We start from the raw sequence: 17,298 nt of genomic DNA, 5'->3' as shown, positions 1-17,298 counted from the left end.
CAAGTACGGGTCGATCCACAGAGACTGGGTGTGTTTTGTAGTGTTTAGCTATTTTGGGTTCTAGTTGGCTATTGGGCTTCTAATTGTGCTTTGGGCTTAGTGGGTTTGTTTGTAATGATGAAGTGCTTTAGGCCTTGGGCCTTTAATTGAGTTCAGGCTTTTGGATTAAGCCCACAGTTGACTGAATTGGGCTTTGAGCCTTAACCTAAACTGTGGCTGGGCCTTAATGAACTGGGCTGTGAGCCTTAATGAACTGGGCTTCAGTTTGTACAAACAATGGACAGTGGGCTTCAACTTTTGGTTCAAACCTGGGCTTGGTCTTCAACTGGTTTGAGCTTGGGCTTTTGGATTGCTGTGAGCCAAGCTCAGTTGCAGCAGCAGCAGGGTTGCAGGGCAGTGGAAGCAGACAGCTGCAGTAGCAGAAGGGAGAGTAAGGAAAGCAATGCAGCAGTGCAAAGGGCAAGTGCACAGCAGCAGGGGGAGACAAGGCAGCAGGACAAGGCAAGGGGAAGAAAACAGTGGGGCAATAATACAGAGGCAGTTAGCCTAAGTCAAAGACAATGGAGAAAATTTACAATGGAAGCAACACAGGGCAAAAGCAACAGCACAAAAGCATTATGAAAAGGTGACAGAACACTGCAACTACAAGCATAGAACAAAGGAAGTAAACCAAGGCCTAAGCCAAGGGCAGGGGAGATGGTGAAGCTAACAGTGATGATAAAAGAAAGGCAATGGCCAAGGGCCAAAGGCAAAGGAAGAACAGGGCACAAAACAGTTATGAAAGGCCAAAGTTGGGAGCCTAGGCATACAATTAGAGTGGGAAGAGAACTAGTTTGCTCACAGTCACTAGTGAGCACTAGTTTCTCCCCACTGCTCAATCAATTCAATGCTTCAAAGCTCTAACCTAGCATTCCACTTCTTGACAGTGAATTAAACCTAACAGTGAACTAAACATAACACTAAACATTTACAGTGAACTAACATGGCACTAACATGACATTAAAATTAAACATAATTAAAACATTGCATGAGATCAAATATCCTAAACATTAGACAAAACAGGGGTATAAGCTAAACAGGGCATAACACATCAAAACATAACAGGAATTAAACATGCATTAACATTAAGATTAACATGGAATTAACATCAAAACAAACACACAACAGTAAAATAAAATTGAAATAAAAATTGCTACTAAACCTAACAAAAATTGAAACATGCACAAACATTAAACATCAAAACAGGAACTGAAACAAGACAGAATTTTAACATGCAATAAACTGAAATTGAAGCAGGAATTGAAATTGATAATTAAATTGAAACAGAAACCCTAAATTGATTTTGAAATTAAAAACAGAAATTAAAACTAAGGTATCCCATATTAGGGGGTATCTCGGCTAACCCAAGCACACCCCTCACACGTTCTACAAACCCCAGTATTTATACCCTAAATTAGGGTTCATCCAAAATTCCCCAAAAATCAAAAAGATGAAATTAGGTTTTCTATTTTACCTAACTCGTTTGGTCTTGTCGAACCCATGTGTCTTCTGCTGCTCTTCTTTCATTCTCTCCATGCGCATGTGATGAATCATAGCCATCTACCTTGTTTTCCCATATCAAAACCCTAGCAGTGGGTAGGGTTTGTGCTATGGGCTAACTAGGGTGATGGGTACGTTTCTAGGGTGAAGTAGGGTGGTTGTTGGAGCTGGTGGAAGTGGTGACGTATGGTGGAGAAGGTGGTGGTGTACGGTGGAGAAGGTGGTACGGGCAGAGAGGAAGAAAGAGAAGGAGAAGTGAAAATGATTAGGGTTTCTTCATTTTTTTGGGTTATATATCCTAGGGTTGTTTCGTTATGAGGCGGGTTCATCGAGTTTTGGTGTCTAGCGATACTAAGCCGTGGGATGTGAAGATGGTAGATTGATCCAACGGTGGGATGGGACAGAGCAAGTAACGACCGTTAGATGTATAATACATCAAAATTAACGGTGTAAGATGGAGTTAGGTGCTGTAGTGTTAGACAGGAGCTGCAGACTTCGATGAACGATGATGAAGCGACCGTAGGATGCTGAGATGATCCAATCTGACGGCTAGAGGAGATGTGGGTTATGGATGTGGGTTTTGGTTTGGGAAATAAGTTGGGCTTGGGATAATTCTGAGCCCATTTCTTCTTTAAGAACAATTTCTTCCTCTTGAAGCCCACTTCTAGCCTTTTGGTCTTATGCACAACATTCTTCGCGGCTTCCTTGCGTAATTCCTCCCGGCTTTTCACCACTTTTCTGCTCTTTTTCGCTCCGCGACTCATCCGAACTTTATTTATTACCTAAAAATACAAAATTAATTAATAAAAATATTTATTCTTGAAAACAATGAAAATACAGAATATGGGATAAAATGTAGAATTAATGCACAAAAGATGAGTTAAAATGCCAACAAAAAGGGATAAATATATACACTATTTGGCACTCATCAGAGCACTCGTCTGCGAAGTCAAAAGTTAAAAACCAAAAAGGCTAAAATTTACAAATAAAAGGCGATAAGGATGGTACCTAAGAAGAAGGAGGAGGAGTAGGATGGGAATGTTTCTTGCGACCCTTGGGTACCCCAGAAGTGGGTAGTTCGCTCTGCGGAGAGGCATGACGTCAGGATGGACAATTATCACAAAATCGCTCACAACAGACGAAAATGATACCTATTCAGAGGGAGCCTTCTTAGCAACCACTTTCTTATCCTGTCGCGCCTTGACAAGTCCAGCAACAAGCATCACATACTAAAACGAATTGAGAAACATAAGTACAATTGATAGTTCCAAATGATACAAATCGCAGTAGGAAAAATCATACCTCGCTAGGAACAGTCCAGCGAAGTCTCCAGGGATCACATCCCGCGAGGTAACAATGTCTGGGAAGGGGACCATTGGGAAGGGTGGAGAAGTGTATTTATAGCAAGAAGAAGGGACCGGTAAAACCGGAAAGCGGCATGATCGAAGTAAACGTGACCGATGACGGACGGTTACCCAGGGAACGTGGCCACGTGGAATTATGGGTATGGAGAACGTGACGGTTAAGGAAACTGAAACGGTTCTTATTCCATCCTCGCAACAACTTGGACGGAATAAAAAAAGGCAAAATGTAGGTACACGAAATAGGATTTCCCCGTGTCATACCATGTAAGGTAAGGAAATCCTAGTCAAAGATCTGTGTTAGTGACCTGTCAAATCAGTCAACATCAGAAGGAGAAATACAAATCCCAAGCGCGAGATAACTCTCCACCCCGAATAAAGTAGAAGGACCATCAAGATACTAAGGCGAAGCCACGAAAAGATTACTTGGCGAAGAAAAGTAGGAGCAGTAGGGCGCAAGAAAAAGGATTGGTGTCCCGACAAGACCACATGAAGTCAGCGAAAGGTGGGGAAAAACTTTATGGAATATGCTTCGGGCGAAACATAAAGTAACCTCGGAGAGATGATATGAGTTGTATGCCACTAAGGTTGCTTAGGCCTATAAATAGAGATCTTTGGACAATGTAAAGGGAGAGATCTTTTGGAGAGGAAAAGGTCTAGCACAGGAAAGAGAAAGAGTTAGGGTTTCCTTGTAATTCATAGGCTGAGAGAAGGGATTAGGATTTCCTTGTAACCTACCAGTGTAACTTGTATTTTGCTTGAAATTAATAAATAAGTTTAAGTTCTAGTATTTATCATGTCTTAAATCTTGCATATTCTCCATTTGGGGGTGTTGCTGGATTTCCAGTAATCACACTGGCAGAGGAGCGGGTGACCAGGCGCATTGATTAAAGTACTTGGAGAGTGCGTCTGAAATGAGAGATGGAGAATGCACTTTTGGAGATGAAAAGTGCGTTTTTGAGCATTTGGAGAAGTACATCATTTTATGTAACTATATGAGTGTACGATGTAGGAAGTGATAAAGTGTTGATTGACGCACGAGAGAAAGTGGGGAGGATGAGAACAGGTAAAGCATGTGGGAGTCAATCTCGACATTATGTAAAGACAAAATCAATCACTCTTCAATACAGCATGGTAGTCTGAAATCTCTACCTATCAAAAGGAACTAGATTAGAGTTTGTTAGAGCAGACACACTGTCCACTCGACAAAATGTTTTGGAGGCTGTGCGCCTAAGACAAAAGACGAAGTGTACGATAGAGAGTGCGTTTAGACGGTGGGACTAACTACGTTGACTAGGGGAAGTACATTGACGAAGGAAGTAAGCATGCGCCCAAGCGCACTAACTGGGGACTTGGAGAGTGCGCCCAGAACAGAGGAGGAGAGTGCACTTCCGGGAAATAGTCCGCGAGTTACAACACCAAAGATGTCACTATCCTTGCACAAATACTCCAACAAAACAAATTGTTCACAAAAAACCCATTCAACATAAACTGTCTATATTATCCTTGTAGTTTAAATCACCCCAACAAAAAAAAAATTACCCCACCCTTTAATTTTTATTATATTGTCACCACCAACAACACCCAATCACCAACTAGCAACAACACCGCCCACCACCACCTCCGAAATCCACCGCGCCACCACCACCACCGTGCCGCTGACCACCTCCACCGCCGACCACCGACACCAACGGCCACCACCACCGTTGCCGCCACCGCCACCGTCGCGCCACCACCGTCATCGGCGGCCACCACCGACGCCCCAATGCCACCTCCCGCCACCGCCAACCACCGCCGTCGTCGACCATCACCACCGTCGTCGACCAGCACCACCACCGCCGCCGCCACCACCGCCGACCGCAACCGTTGTCGTCGACCACCATCGTCGCCGCCGCCCCATCGCCGCCGACCACCATCATCCGCCGTCGCCACCAACCACCGCCACCACCACCAGCCGCCGCTAAAAATGAGGGACAAATAATTATCACTTATTGGTTTCGTTGGCAAAACTCGAAAACAAGATGAAACCGAATCTGGTTCCATTGTAAATGAAAAAAGAATCTGATGAAACCGGAATTTGTTTCAACAAAAAATGTCACTAACAAATTTTAGATGAAACCCTCGTCAGATATAAACTCGGAAAAATGAAATAAAATTAATTGAAACCAAAATTGGTTTCAACGTAAAAGAATTATCGTATCGCAAATAAGATTGGTTTCATCAACAGTGATCGTACTACAACAAAAACGAACAAAAATTAGATGAAACCAAAAATTGGTTTCATCAAAATGAAAAAAAAATACATATGAAACCAAAATTGGTTTCGTGCAAAAACATCTTCACCATCTCCACTGACCAGATATGTACTTGTCGTGTACCTCGAACTCTAGCCGCAATTCTGACCTGCCGATAATGAAAAATCAAAATAACTACTGAGACATAAATTTTATTATCAAGTACACAATAATGCTGAAAATGCACTTAAATAAGCAAAGAAAAGAAGGAGTAAAACAATCCATTTACTCATTCAACATTGACCACCTACACCGGTCACTCCATCATTGCCAAAAAGTACAAAAAATAATAAATAAAAGTCGAACAAAATCAAAATGAAACCATCACTCAGTACGACGTAAAATTATCGTAACAAAAATAGATGAAATCAATATCGGTTTCGCCAAAATTAGATGAAACCCCAATTGGTTTCATCATAAATTTATTCTCGAGTGTTTTAATTTGCCTTTTCCAACACAATAGATCTATTGTGATGGTGTATATATTTCATTTTCTTCTAGCTTGGAACCTAAACTTGTTCAAATGAAAAATTATTTTATCACCAACAACAATAGTTTCGTCCAAAAATATAAAACAACGTTAGATGAAACCAAAAATTGTTTCACCAAAACTTGTTTCATCATATATTATAGTACCACCAACATTAGATGAAACCAAAGTTGGTTTCAACGAAAATACATGAAACCCAAACTGGTTTCATCATAAATTTACAATATCGATAAAAAAAATTAGACGAAACCGACCTGGTTTCATAATATAAATTTATTGTATCAGAAGATCGAAACTAGAAAAAAAAAATGAAATATTACCATAAAACTATTCTATATAATCACCAATCACAAATTGATTTCTCATCAAAACTAAAGTAACAAGCAAACGAAATCAAAATTAGTTTCAATGAGAAACTGTTTTATATAATAACAACCACATTTTAATTTCTCGACAACTAGTCAGTTTCAAATTCTAACAGTTTTTGTTGCTGAAAATAATAACCAATTTTAGTTATTATATAGTAACTGTTTTATATAGTAACCAATTTTAGTTTCAACATAAACCTGTCATTTCCCCAACATAATATTGATTACAACAATGAAGATGTATCATCAAAACACACATTTGAGGGAAACTAAAAACCTACTTTATTTTTTAGTGCACCAAAATCTAATGTACTAAGAAATATAAATACCAGAAAAAGCAAATGCACCAACGCATTAAATTACTACAAACAAGAAAGGTTCAAAAAAGAAATAGGTGATATGAAACAGTGGTATACCTTTCCTTTCTGTCTTGCAAAGACTTCATCTGAGACTTGTAATGATTCTCAATGTACTGCTTCGCAGCTGCGACCTTCTGTTTGGTGGCACTTGAAGGTGCTTCCTCACGGGGGCCCTTTTGTATGTCCTTCCCATTTTCCACTTCATTCTTTTTTCCCCAGATTTTGGTTTCTCTGATCTGGGTTGAAACTTATGAAACCAACTCCTCGCAGAATCCATTTTTTCAAGCTTAACAAGTCAATCACATATAATCATGACTTTGCATAGTATATGCATGAAACCAAGTTCCGAATTTTCTTCGTATTCTCCAGAAGCCTGAAATATTTGACACAGTTTACAATTTTTACTAGGATGTGAGATATATATTCACCAAAAAAAATAGACAAAATATTTTCTAGAAAGAGTAATTTCACGAGAAATTTTGCTCAGCACTACAACCAGGAACTTAACAAAATTCTCCTTCCCTAATTTGATTACAAATGAAAATGTTCTGATCTTTGTTACTTAAAAAGCAAAGTTTGTTTAATCTTTTGGATCTAATTTCTGATATCTTCTTTACTTAAAACAATAAATCTTAAATTTACAAACAATAGGTATCAATTTCTTTACAATTCATTCGAAAAACAATGCAGCCAAATTATTAACCAACAAAGTTAGCATACTGAAACTAAACGAAAAAGGAAAAAAATCATCGAAGAGTTTTAAGATATATCCATATATGATTTGAAAAAATGCATCCAAAATAATCAAATACAACAAAATGATTTCATAAAATTCGTCATATTGATTTCACCAACTACATAAATATCTATAAAAATACCTAATTTTTTTTGAGCATCATAGTGATGCTTGTTTAATTACATCATTACACTTATAATTACCTCATATTGATTCACCGCAACTTTCCCATTTGGTTTTATATATCCGGGCATTATATCCATTTCCACGAAGATAACTCATAATTCGTCTTCAAAAAGTATCTTTGTTAGAACTTAATGATGAACATAATGTAATTGATTTCGTTAATTGAGATTGTAATAATAATCGAAAACTCAAATTATTTCAGCTCACTCTTGGATTGAAGAGATCTGTGAGAATACTAATCGATTCATTTTAGATAAAAAAAAGTTATTAATATCAATCGATTCGATTCAGATGTTGGCAGTGGTGGCGGTGGAGGATCAGAAGATGGTAGTGGGTCTTGTTGTCGTACGGAAGAGGAGAAGGTGTTGCTGGCGGTGGTGAAGGAGGAGGAGGCGGTGGTAATGGTGTGAGAGAAATATGAAGACCAATAGTTCTCTACAAAAGTATCAGAGTTGTACAAATCCTTCTAAGAAGGAACAAAATGATTCAACTCGTGCTCGGTAACCTTACCTTGGCTTCGGCGAGCACACTCTCGAGCGATCCGGTAAAAATTACCATTGGGCGGATATATGGCTCGCTGAGGCTTAAGCTTGCACAATACCTCGTACTGGAAAGGATATAGCGGACAGTGCAGAGGAATAGAAGGCCAGCATCGAGTTAGCCAACTGCAACGATGATCTCGTTGGGACCACAAGGATTCTTTAAGAAAAGATCCTCCTAGAGAACACCAAACTGACCCTCAGGAGTAGCAAAGGAAATCTGAAACCTTTGGAGGCGATGTATAATCCTCACTGACTCTAGGAAAGCATCATCAGAAATGCCGGAGGAACGGTTGGAACTTGGAGGTCTCATTGGAGTCTTCCATGTATTGCTGAAAAGCAAACAGAAGGGAGAAGTCAGAACAGATGCAAATAAAGAAGAGAGAAATCAAGAAAGATGGACGAAAGAGAGTAAAGACGGTTCTTAAAAACTCCACAAGACGAAGAACAATGGAGGAAATCGTCAAAGCAATCATGATGATCAAAAAACCCAACAAAAACAAATCAATGACAAGAATCATTGATCCAGACAAATATAGCAGACATACGGTTCAAAGTAACGGTGTAAAACTACCGGAGAAAACAAAAGGAAAAATAAATCCAGGGGACCGTCTTGAGGTGCGAGATGGAGAGTTTCTCCCAGACATTATGAACTTCTTTATAGGAGACAAGGAGTTAAGAAGGAACATTAAGAGACAAAGGAGAGAAAGAATGAAAAAGTTTTGAACTCTGAAAAGAGATAATAAAGGGACATTCTCTCCTCCCAAAAGATTTTATAAGAAACCAAGGGATAACCAACCAGCACCTCAAGTCCAATGGGTAAAAGCGCACTATAAGTGCAGATGTGGCGGATATCACGGACATGGCGAAAAGGACGTGACGGTTACGAAGTTTTCTTCCCATCATGCCCTCGGAATTTTGCAAAGAAAAGGAGAAAAATGTGAGGGTAAAATACCCGATGGCCACGTGTCAACATCCTAAGGGATATCACTACACCATTTTTTCCGAATCGCAACTAAAATTCGTAACGGCCCAGCAGCCGTTACAAATTTTCCTGTTAGAAAAGGCCGTTATAACCTAGTTGTAACAGGCAAGAGCCGTTGCGAAATTTTTTCCAGATTCATAACAGTATGAAGCTGTTACGAATCGTAACAGTCTAATTTTTTACGTGTGCTAATCACACGCTTGGTTACACTAGAGCCGGTAACAAATATTATTGCGCGTGTGCCATTCAGCTGTGTGCAATTTTTTTCCACCCAAGTTTCCTAAGCTAGAGGATTATTCCTCCCCTGAAGAGATAAGCTCGTGAAGAGATGAAGGTTTCATCAAGTAAACTCATTTCTTATTTTCACATTCTCTTTCTCTCTTCGTTTCTCATCTCGTTGCCTCCACAGAAGATCTCAGAAATTCATCAAAGAGATTTCTCGATCTGTTATTTCAATCGTAAGTTTCAAATCAGTTAGTGTTACAACATTCTCGATCTGTTATTTCAATCGTAAGTTTCTCATTTTTTTTTTTTTGATAAACAAGTTTTTCATTCTGATTTCGTTGGGGTTTTTCATTGGGGTTTTTAATTTTTAGGTTTTTTCCATCTGATAAATCTATTATAATTTCTATTTCTGATTTCGTTTTAGGTTTTTTTTTATCTGATATATATCTAAACGATTTCTTTCTCTTATTTCAGGGTTTTATTTGTGGAAGAGCTGAAGAACTTTGAAGGTATTTATTTTATCATCTGTTAAATCAAGTTTTAGGATTTGAAAGATATATACTAATTGATATAATCTAATCTTCTGATTTCATGTTAGGGTTTGAAAGAGTGAAGAACTTTGAAAAACTCCATAGAACTGAAGTTGAAGGTATATGAATTGATTTGTTTACTCTTAATTTTAGGGATTCAATTATTATGAATTGATTTGTTTAATTTCAGTTTTAGATTTTCAGTTAGTATATAACATCATTCAAAAATTGTGCTGTGAATTTTCTATCATGATGTTTGTTTATTTAGTTCAGTAATTCCTTGATTTGTTTGTGAGATTTGGATGATTTGATCATCTATAATATGAGCATTTAAATTCCCTGAAATCATATGATATCCATATTTGGGATTAGAATTGTCTCACTCTTGGATTTGAGTTTCTTCCCGTGATAAATGCTTATGATTGTATCTTTGCAGAATCGTATTAATACTGTCCTTATAGTTGTATAATTAACATTTTCGCTAACTGTTGGAATTGCGGAACCATGTCAGCCTGTGATTGGCATTTCAAGAAATGATCTTGATAATAAACTCGCTCTCGGTTGACCAATATTTCCATGCCCTGTTACTGTTAGTGTATATATATATATGTTGAACCTGCCTAAAGTGTAGAAACCCAATTGTTTATTTTATGATTTTTGATTAATCAAAGTACTTTTAAGCCTTGTATTTGTGGTTGTGATGTTGGCTTATTAGCTTGTTAAGTCTGTGCAAATCAGATGAGTTGCACCTAGAGTACTTTTTCACTTGTTTCTTCTTGGATAGAAATGTGGCGGAGTTTCACTTCGACACCTAGGGTCCTTGTCATGCTTTTATTGTTATGGGTATTTTCATAATGAATAGTGATTGAACTCTAGAGGACTTATACATCTGAGACTTTTGATACTGGGTCACTGTAAGAAAATTTCAGAAAGAAAACAACGAGAGATCTAGGTGAAAGGAATTACAACCCAAAAATCTTGAAAATTCGTACCTTACTCTGGTTTCATCTTGAGTGGTTGAAAGTGGTGAGTTTCATGTTCTAATCTACTGTTTCCATGGAGATTTGGAAGTAGTTGAGAAAGAGTTTTCTTTGTTCTGGGGTTTTGATTGAAGGTATAATTCTAACCTTATTTCTTCTTGCTTCGATTAATTGAAAACATATAATATCTTTCTCAACGATTCAATCACTCTACTGTTGTAAATTTTGTTATCAAAGTATGAAGAACCTAGAGTTCATTAGGTTTTGGTTTCAACTCTGCCTGGTATTGAAACATGATAGGAATTCGAAACAAATAGGAGGTTAGTGAATTTTAAGAGCCTGTGAGCACCGAGAATCTTAGGGTTTTCTTTTGAAACCATCTTTTGTTTGTTTTTTTTCTTCCATTATGTCTTGTTGTTGATTCATGATTGGGGTAGAACTTTGCTAGAGTTTGGAATTAGATGTATTGTAATCTTAATTGACACCATGAATTTTAGATTTCATATGAGAAATTATCGAACTGAAATACACAACAACACTTAAGAATTTTCGCATACTGTCAGGTGTTCATTCAATGTTGATGTGAATTGTTCAACTTTGCGAATTAACTTGAATAGATTTCCCTATCTGAAGTGACCTAGGGATTTCATTTAGAACTGATTTTGAGTTTCATATTACTACGATATAATGGTGTTGAGAATTTGAGAAGGATTTGATATCATGAATCTACAAATCATCATGGAACTTGGACTCTAGAGGAAAGTTAGATGGAACGAATTGAGCATGCTACGTCAGATTTTTCTTGTTTTAGCTTATTGATTTGGATAAGTTAGCTGAAGCAGCAGTAGCCAGCCGGGGAAATAACAATCCCTGGTAAGTACTTCACTTGGTTATATTTGTACTAGAAAGTTTAAATTTGTGGATTTTGACCTTCAATTTATACTTGCGAGGTATTATGCTGGTGGGAAGTGAACTACATATGGGGAGAGAAAGCCGAGCTTTAGAGATTCAAAGATGACAAAACTGCAGAAAGCACAGGGTAATCTGCTTTAACTTATGATGGCTCTCAATGGTTTAGCGTTTCTGTTTTGAGACTACTAATGTGCTTCAATTTTTTGTTGTACATAACAGTATGGAATGTCAGCATCGGGAAAGGAACCTCATTGCCAAATTGTTGTTGTGTGATCTACTGTTCTTTTGTAGGTTTGTGATCATTTGGTGTTTGCAATGTGTAGGACTTACCGAAGGCTGTTCTCTTTTTATGCTTGACTTGCTTGATTGTTCAAGTGAATTTGGTGTAGAGGACTAATTTAAGGGTTTCAACTTGTTCTCATTTTGCAGGTTCTAACTGAAGGTGAGCAAAGAGCCTGGAGGATGCACTTATTACACATAACATACTACTAAATTGAAGCTTACAGGTTAACAAGGGCGACTCCTTTATGGCACCAAGGTTTGATAACAAAGAGCTCAGTTTGAACTTGGGGAGTCTTTGCTTAAGAGTCTTTGCTTGTGTGTAACAGTACATACCATTTATTGGTTACTTTTTGGCTTTCAGGTGATGCAAAATCTTCCCATAGAGCACCAAACATTGTTGTTTAGTGCAACTATGCCTGTAGAAATTGAAGCCCTTGCACAGGTAAAGATTTGGAAACTACACTTGTGCTCATATGACCATGCATAAAATGATTTTTCTTCAAAAGACAATCATTTGTGCTAATGAGCTTGTATGACAGGACTACCTAACTGATCTAGTGCAAGTAAAGGTTGGAAAAGTAAGTAGCCCTACAACAAGTATATGTGTATCAAATGCTGCAGAAGGTTCCTGAGAATGAGAAGGTAGCCCTACAGCCGCACCGTAAGTAATTATCATTGTTCTTTTTCCCAATTGATATTTATTTATAATTTCATCCCTATGTGGTATAGCATCTTAGTTTTGTCTGCTTTTAACATAGGTTGTGTATATGCTTATGATTCAAAGAGTGAAATGACGACAACTCTTGTAAGTATATCTCATTATTCATGTAGTATGTTGGTATTCAGAGAGTGAAATTATGACAGCTCCAATTGATATTTTTGTGTAATTTCATCAGTATGTTTTGACTGCTTTTTAGGGTTGGTATGCTTATGTATGTTTTTGGTTCGTTTCATGCAGTATGGATTGGAGTTATAAACTTAAAGCAAGGGATGAAGGGGCTGATTTGTCATCTGGGATTATAAGTTGCCTGCTCCAGTTGTCCTACTTGCAGCAGTAACCTCATAACTTAGGGATGATTTTTCTGTGCATACGTCCATCTAAATACATATATTTTTGTGTTTGAAGATTAATTGGATGATTCTCTGCTGCAACAAGTTTGGAGCAAAAAGGTTGGAGAACAAGGAAGACATTAGGTTGCAGTAAGTTTCTATGTACATTCTTAGTTAGATGAATTTGTGAACATAGGAATTTCTACGAACTGATACTTAGTGTATATCCGTTAGTATTTGATACTTAACAAATAAAATTTGTACTTGGAAGAATTTAAGTTCCTTTTTGTATGAATCCATGAATCCATTTGATTGTGATAAGAAATGATTGAAAGTGAGATGAATTTGATTGAAGAAAATATTGATGATTGTGGAGGATAAAATGAAAGGTGTATGCAGGTGGTTATTTGGAATTCCGGTCAATTCCGGCCGATAATGAGCTGCCGGTCAACCTTGACCTGGTCAGAATTGGTCATTGTTGACTGATTTTGACCAGGTAAATGTTGACCTGCAGTAATTTTTTTATAGTTACAAAAAAATTCGTAACGGCTTGCACGTGTTACAATGTCTTGTTACTAAATAAATTCGTAACGGCTCTCGCATGTTATGATGAGTGCTAAAAAGTGCATATTTCTATATATTTTTCTTGGCATTTAACTCATCTTTTGTGCATTAATTCTACATTTTATCTCATATTCTGTATTTTCTTTGTTTTCAAGAATAAATATTTTTATTAATTAATTTTGCATTTTTAGGTAATAAATAAAGTTTGGATGAATAGCGGAGCGGAAAAGAGCAGAAAAGTAGTGAAAAGCCGGGAGGAATTAAACAAGGAAGCCGCGAAGAATGTTGTGCACAAGACCAAAAGGCTAGAAGTGGGCTTGAAGAAGAAGAATTGTCCTTAAAGAAGATATGGGCTTGGCATACCCAAGGCCCAAAACCCTTACTCAAACACATTTCCACTATCCAAGCCCGTCTCGGATTTCAGCCGTCAGATCGAAGCATTTCAGCATCCTACGGTCGCTCCATCATCGCACATCAAACTCCGAAGCCCCCGCTTTACATCGCAACGCCCATCTCCATCTTGGGTCGTCCGTTTTGCTACATCCCTTCATCCGACGGTCGCTCCACGCTTACCTCCGTATCGCCGTTGGATCCACCTACCATCTTCCCATCCATCGCTCCTTGTCGCAGATCATCAAACCTCGCTGAACCCGCCTAACACCCAAGTATCGAACACCCTATACCCATCGCCAAACACACCCTTCTCCCAAAACCATCGAATCCATCTTCTTCCCCTCTCCGTCTGCAGAACTCGTACGCCATCACCACCACCTGCTCCTTCTGCCACCACCACCATCCTTCATCATAACCCACCAACCCTAAAACCCATCATCACTACCACTTTCACCAACTCTATAGACTTCTATTCCACCAATTTCACGCCTCACCAATCTCATGAACCCTAGATGTGAAATTGGTAGAATAGGTTGAAATAGAGTTGTAATTAGAGCATGGGTAGACGCAAGAGAAGGAATAAAGGCATGGGTCGGAGAAGATTGAGTGATTTCAGAGAGTTAGGTATGTCAATTTTGCTTTTTGTAAAATTTCGAAACCCTAACTGCACTGATTTGGGGATTTTTTATGTAGGAACCCTAATTGATTAATTTGGGTATAAATAGAAGGTGTTTTGTGTTGTTGTGGGCATGCCTGGGCTAGCCAGAGCACCAATTGAGACTTGGGTTAGCCAAGCTCAAGGGTCCAGTTCAATTCCAATTTTTGTTATCAGTTCATGTTTATGATGTTATGATGTTCTAATTCATTGTGTTAAGGTTTAGATGAAACCCTAGTTGATAAGAATCCCCTGTTTGATTCACTGTTGCTCCATGAACTTAGAAGGAAAAGCATGCTTTAACCTCTGAATACACATTGATTTACTCTCACCTAGTATGTCATGCATCCTAGGTAGTTAGGTTAACACTTTGATGTATATTCAAGCTTAGTAAAATGATTTTAGCTCAATTTGTGATTGCCCATACTTTAAACAGATGGGTAATGCTAGGAATTGGCATTTTTAGTTCAATCTTTGCTTGGTTATGCCTTAATCAGACAGCCAATTCTTGGATTTGACAGACTATTAACTTAAGGTTAATTCATGACATTTTGGTGATTTATCACACCTTCAAGGTAGTTGAGGCTGGAACTTCTATACTCCTTGATTGAAGAAGAGAACTAGGGTATCAAAACAGGGATTTCTAAGCATCTAGGTTGTGGATTCAACAACCTTAGTTCACTGCCTTCACTAGTTCAGTTACAACCATTGTTCACTCCTACACATTTTGACATCTCACTGTCCTCAGCTGAGTTGTGTCTCAACACAGCTCAAAGTTCTCAACTGCCACTGTTTTAGCTTAGGAAATCTTCAAACATACACCCAAGTCCCTGTGGAATGACCCGTATTTGCACAACACCACAATCGACACCGTGCACTTGCGTTTATCACTGTAGGCTTCTCATACATTCCCATCTTGCTCTCATTTTTATACACAGTCCCCAGCCTACCAAGTTTTTGGCGCCGTTGCCGGGGACTTGGCTGCCGTGTTTTTGAAGTTTTTCTTGCTGTTCTTTGCATACTCATGCCTGCTGTGTAGTTCTGATAAGCATCTTAGTGTACTCATCTTGCATATTGCATCTGTAGCTGTAACTTAGTACCACCTCTAGTGCATCTGCATCATTTGCATAATCTCTTCTCCTTTGCTTCAACTGCATCATTCTGGGAACTGAACCTCTTCTCTGAGTTGCCAGGTGCTTGTGGTGTTGCTGTTGCAGCCTGTTGCTGCTGAATTGCTCATGTTGCTGAAGCTGTTGCCCTTGCTGTTGTTGCTGTGACCTTGCTGTGAGGCTGAGAACAAACCTCTGGTGCTGATGTGCTGCTGTGAAGCCCAGATAGAGCTGAGCTGCTTCTCCTGCTGCTGCTCCTGATCCTGCTGCTGCTCCTGGTCCTGCTGCTGTGCCTCAGCTGTTGCTGCTGTGCAAAGGCAAGCTGCTGCTACCCCCTGCTGGTCCTGCTGTTGCTATGATCCAAAGCCCAACTGGGCTGATTCCAAGCAGCTGAAAAAGAACAAAGCCCAACTGGGCTTTGCAACTGAAATACCCAACTGGGCCTCAGAAAAGCCAAAGCTTAGGATGATCCAAAGCCCAACTGGGCTTTTGCAACCAAACTGAGCAGCTGGGCTGTGCTTAAGCAAGTAAGCCTAAACCCATTAAGAGAACCCAACCTGTGGGCTTCCAATTTTTAATTGTGGGCTTGTAATATTAAAGCCAATTTTTGGGCTTTTTATTTTCTGTTGGGTTTGTAATTAATTTTTGTGGGCTTGTTTGTTTAATTTGTGGGCTTGTATTTAATTTTTGTGAGCTTGTTTAATTTGGACTTGTATTTTGTATTCTGGGTTTTTAAACCTAGCTGAGCTTGTAACCGATCACGCTAAGTTAACTCGTTAGTGGGCCGAGTACCCAAATTCTAGGCCGAGATTTTGGACTCAGTTTCACCAAACGTTTTCAAACCAGCTGAGCCAAAGTAAACACAAATTCAACAGTGGGCTTGTTCCCATTCAAAAACCAAATTTTATTTTCTTTTAAAAAAAAAAAAAAAAAAATTTGCTCTTAATTTCAAAAACCAAAATTGCTCCCAAATTAAACCAAATTTTTATCATCTCCCTTGGGCCTTACTTTTTTGTGATTTGTGTGATTATTTCATAAAACAAAGACATGTCTGGATTTTGGTCTGCCTCTGGGAATAAAACTATTAGAGATGCTTACGGGCAAGATTCACCTTATGAGCCTCCCACAGACCATGATGTCAATAGTTATAGGGATTATAATTATGGACCTTTTCAAGGTCATGAGCCTCAATATGCCAACCCGTATAACTATTCACCCATGTATCAACCTAGCCAACCTAATATGCATGTTTGTACCTTTTGTGGTGGTTTAGACCACCCTGATGAATATTGCTATGTTTTGCATGAATTTAGGAAATCTGGGGGATACCATGAAAATCCAAATTATGAAATGCCCACAAATTGTGAGGCTGGTAGTCATTGGGACCATAATCAACCTTTCGAAGGTTGTGATCAATATTTTGTAAACCCTAATGACCATGCACACATGTATCATTCACCACAATTTGAACATGAAGAATTTTGTACTCCCATGAATTTAGACTCCACCGTAGAAGCTCTCAGACTCGGTGAGCAAAATTCTGATAGAACTATGTCACGCATTCAGGCGAAGTTAGATCAGATTTTGCTTCAACTACAAAAGGAGGAAATTCATGAGAAAATGCATGTTATCCCTAATGAAGTGTCCAGTCCCATTCATCTAAATGATATTGAATATGAACCTGATTTAGAGGAACATGAATCGACTAAGGACACCACCACTTTTAATGAGGATCAATATG

The 17,298-nt window shown here is 38.6% G+C and overlaps 1 long non-coding RNA gene across 6 annotated transcripts; it reads left to right on the top strand.

Moving 5' to 3' along the window:
* Positions 1-9,200: 9,200 nt before the first annotated feature.
* Positions 9,201-13,666, top strand: LOC113311432. 6 transcript variants are annotated; one of them, XR_003341589.1, is made up of 11 exons: positions 9,212-9,367; positions 9,557-9,591; positions 9,681-9,731; positions 11,156-11,465; positions 11,543-11,631; positions 11,724-11,795; positions 11,934-12,042; positions 12,148-12,228; positions 12,326-12,447; positions 12,545-12,591; positions 12,745-13,195. It is a non-coding gene; the product is annotated as an uncharacterized LOC113311432 (long non-coding RNA). The 6 variants fall into 6 exon arrangements; XR_003341588.1 differs by adding an exon at positions 13,592-13,666 and having other exon boundaries at positions 9,213-9,367; positions 11,156-11,631; positions 12,745-12,986; XR_003341591.1 differs by lacking the exon at positions 11,156-11,465 and having other exon boundaries at positions 9,201-9,315.
* Positions 13,667-17,298: the final 3,632 nt, after the last annotated feature.

The sequence above is a fragment of the Papaver somniferum genome, chromosome 1, assembly GCF_003573695.1.
Source record: "Papaver somniferum cultivar HN1 chromosome 1, ASM357369v1, whole genome shotgun sequence".
Lineage (NCBI taxonomy): Eukaryota > Viridiplantae > Streptophyta > Magnoliopsida > Ranunculales > Papaveraceae > Papaver > Papaver somniferum.
This window is presented reverse-complemented; position numbering and strand designations above follow the sequence as displayed.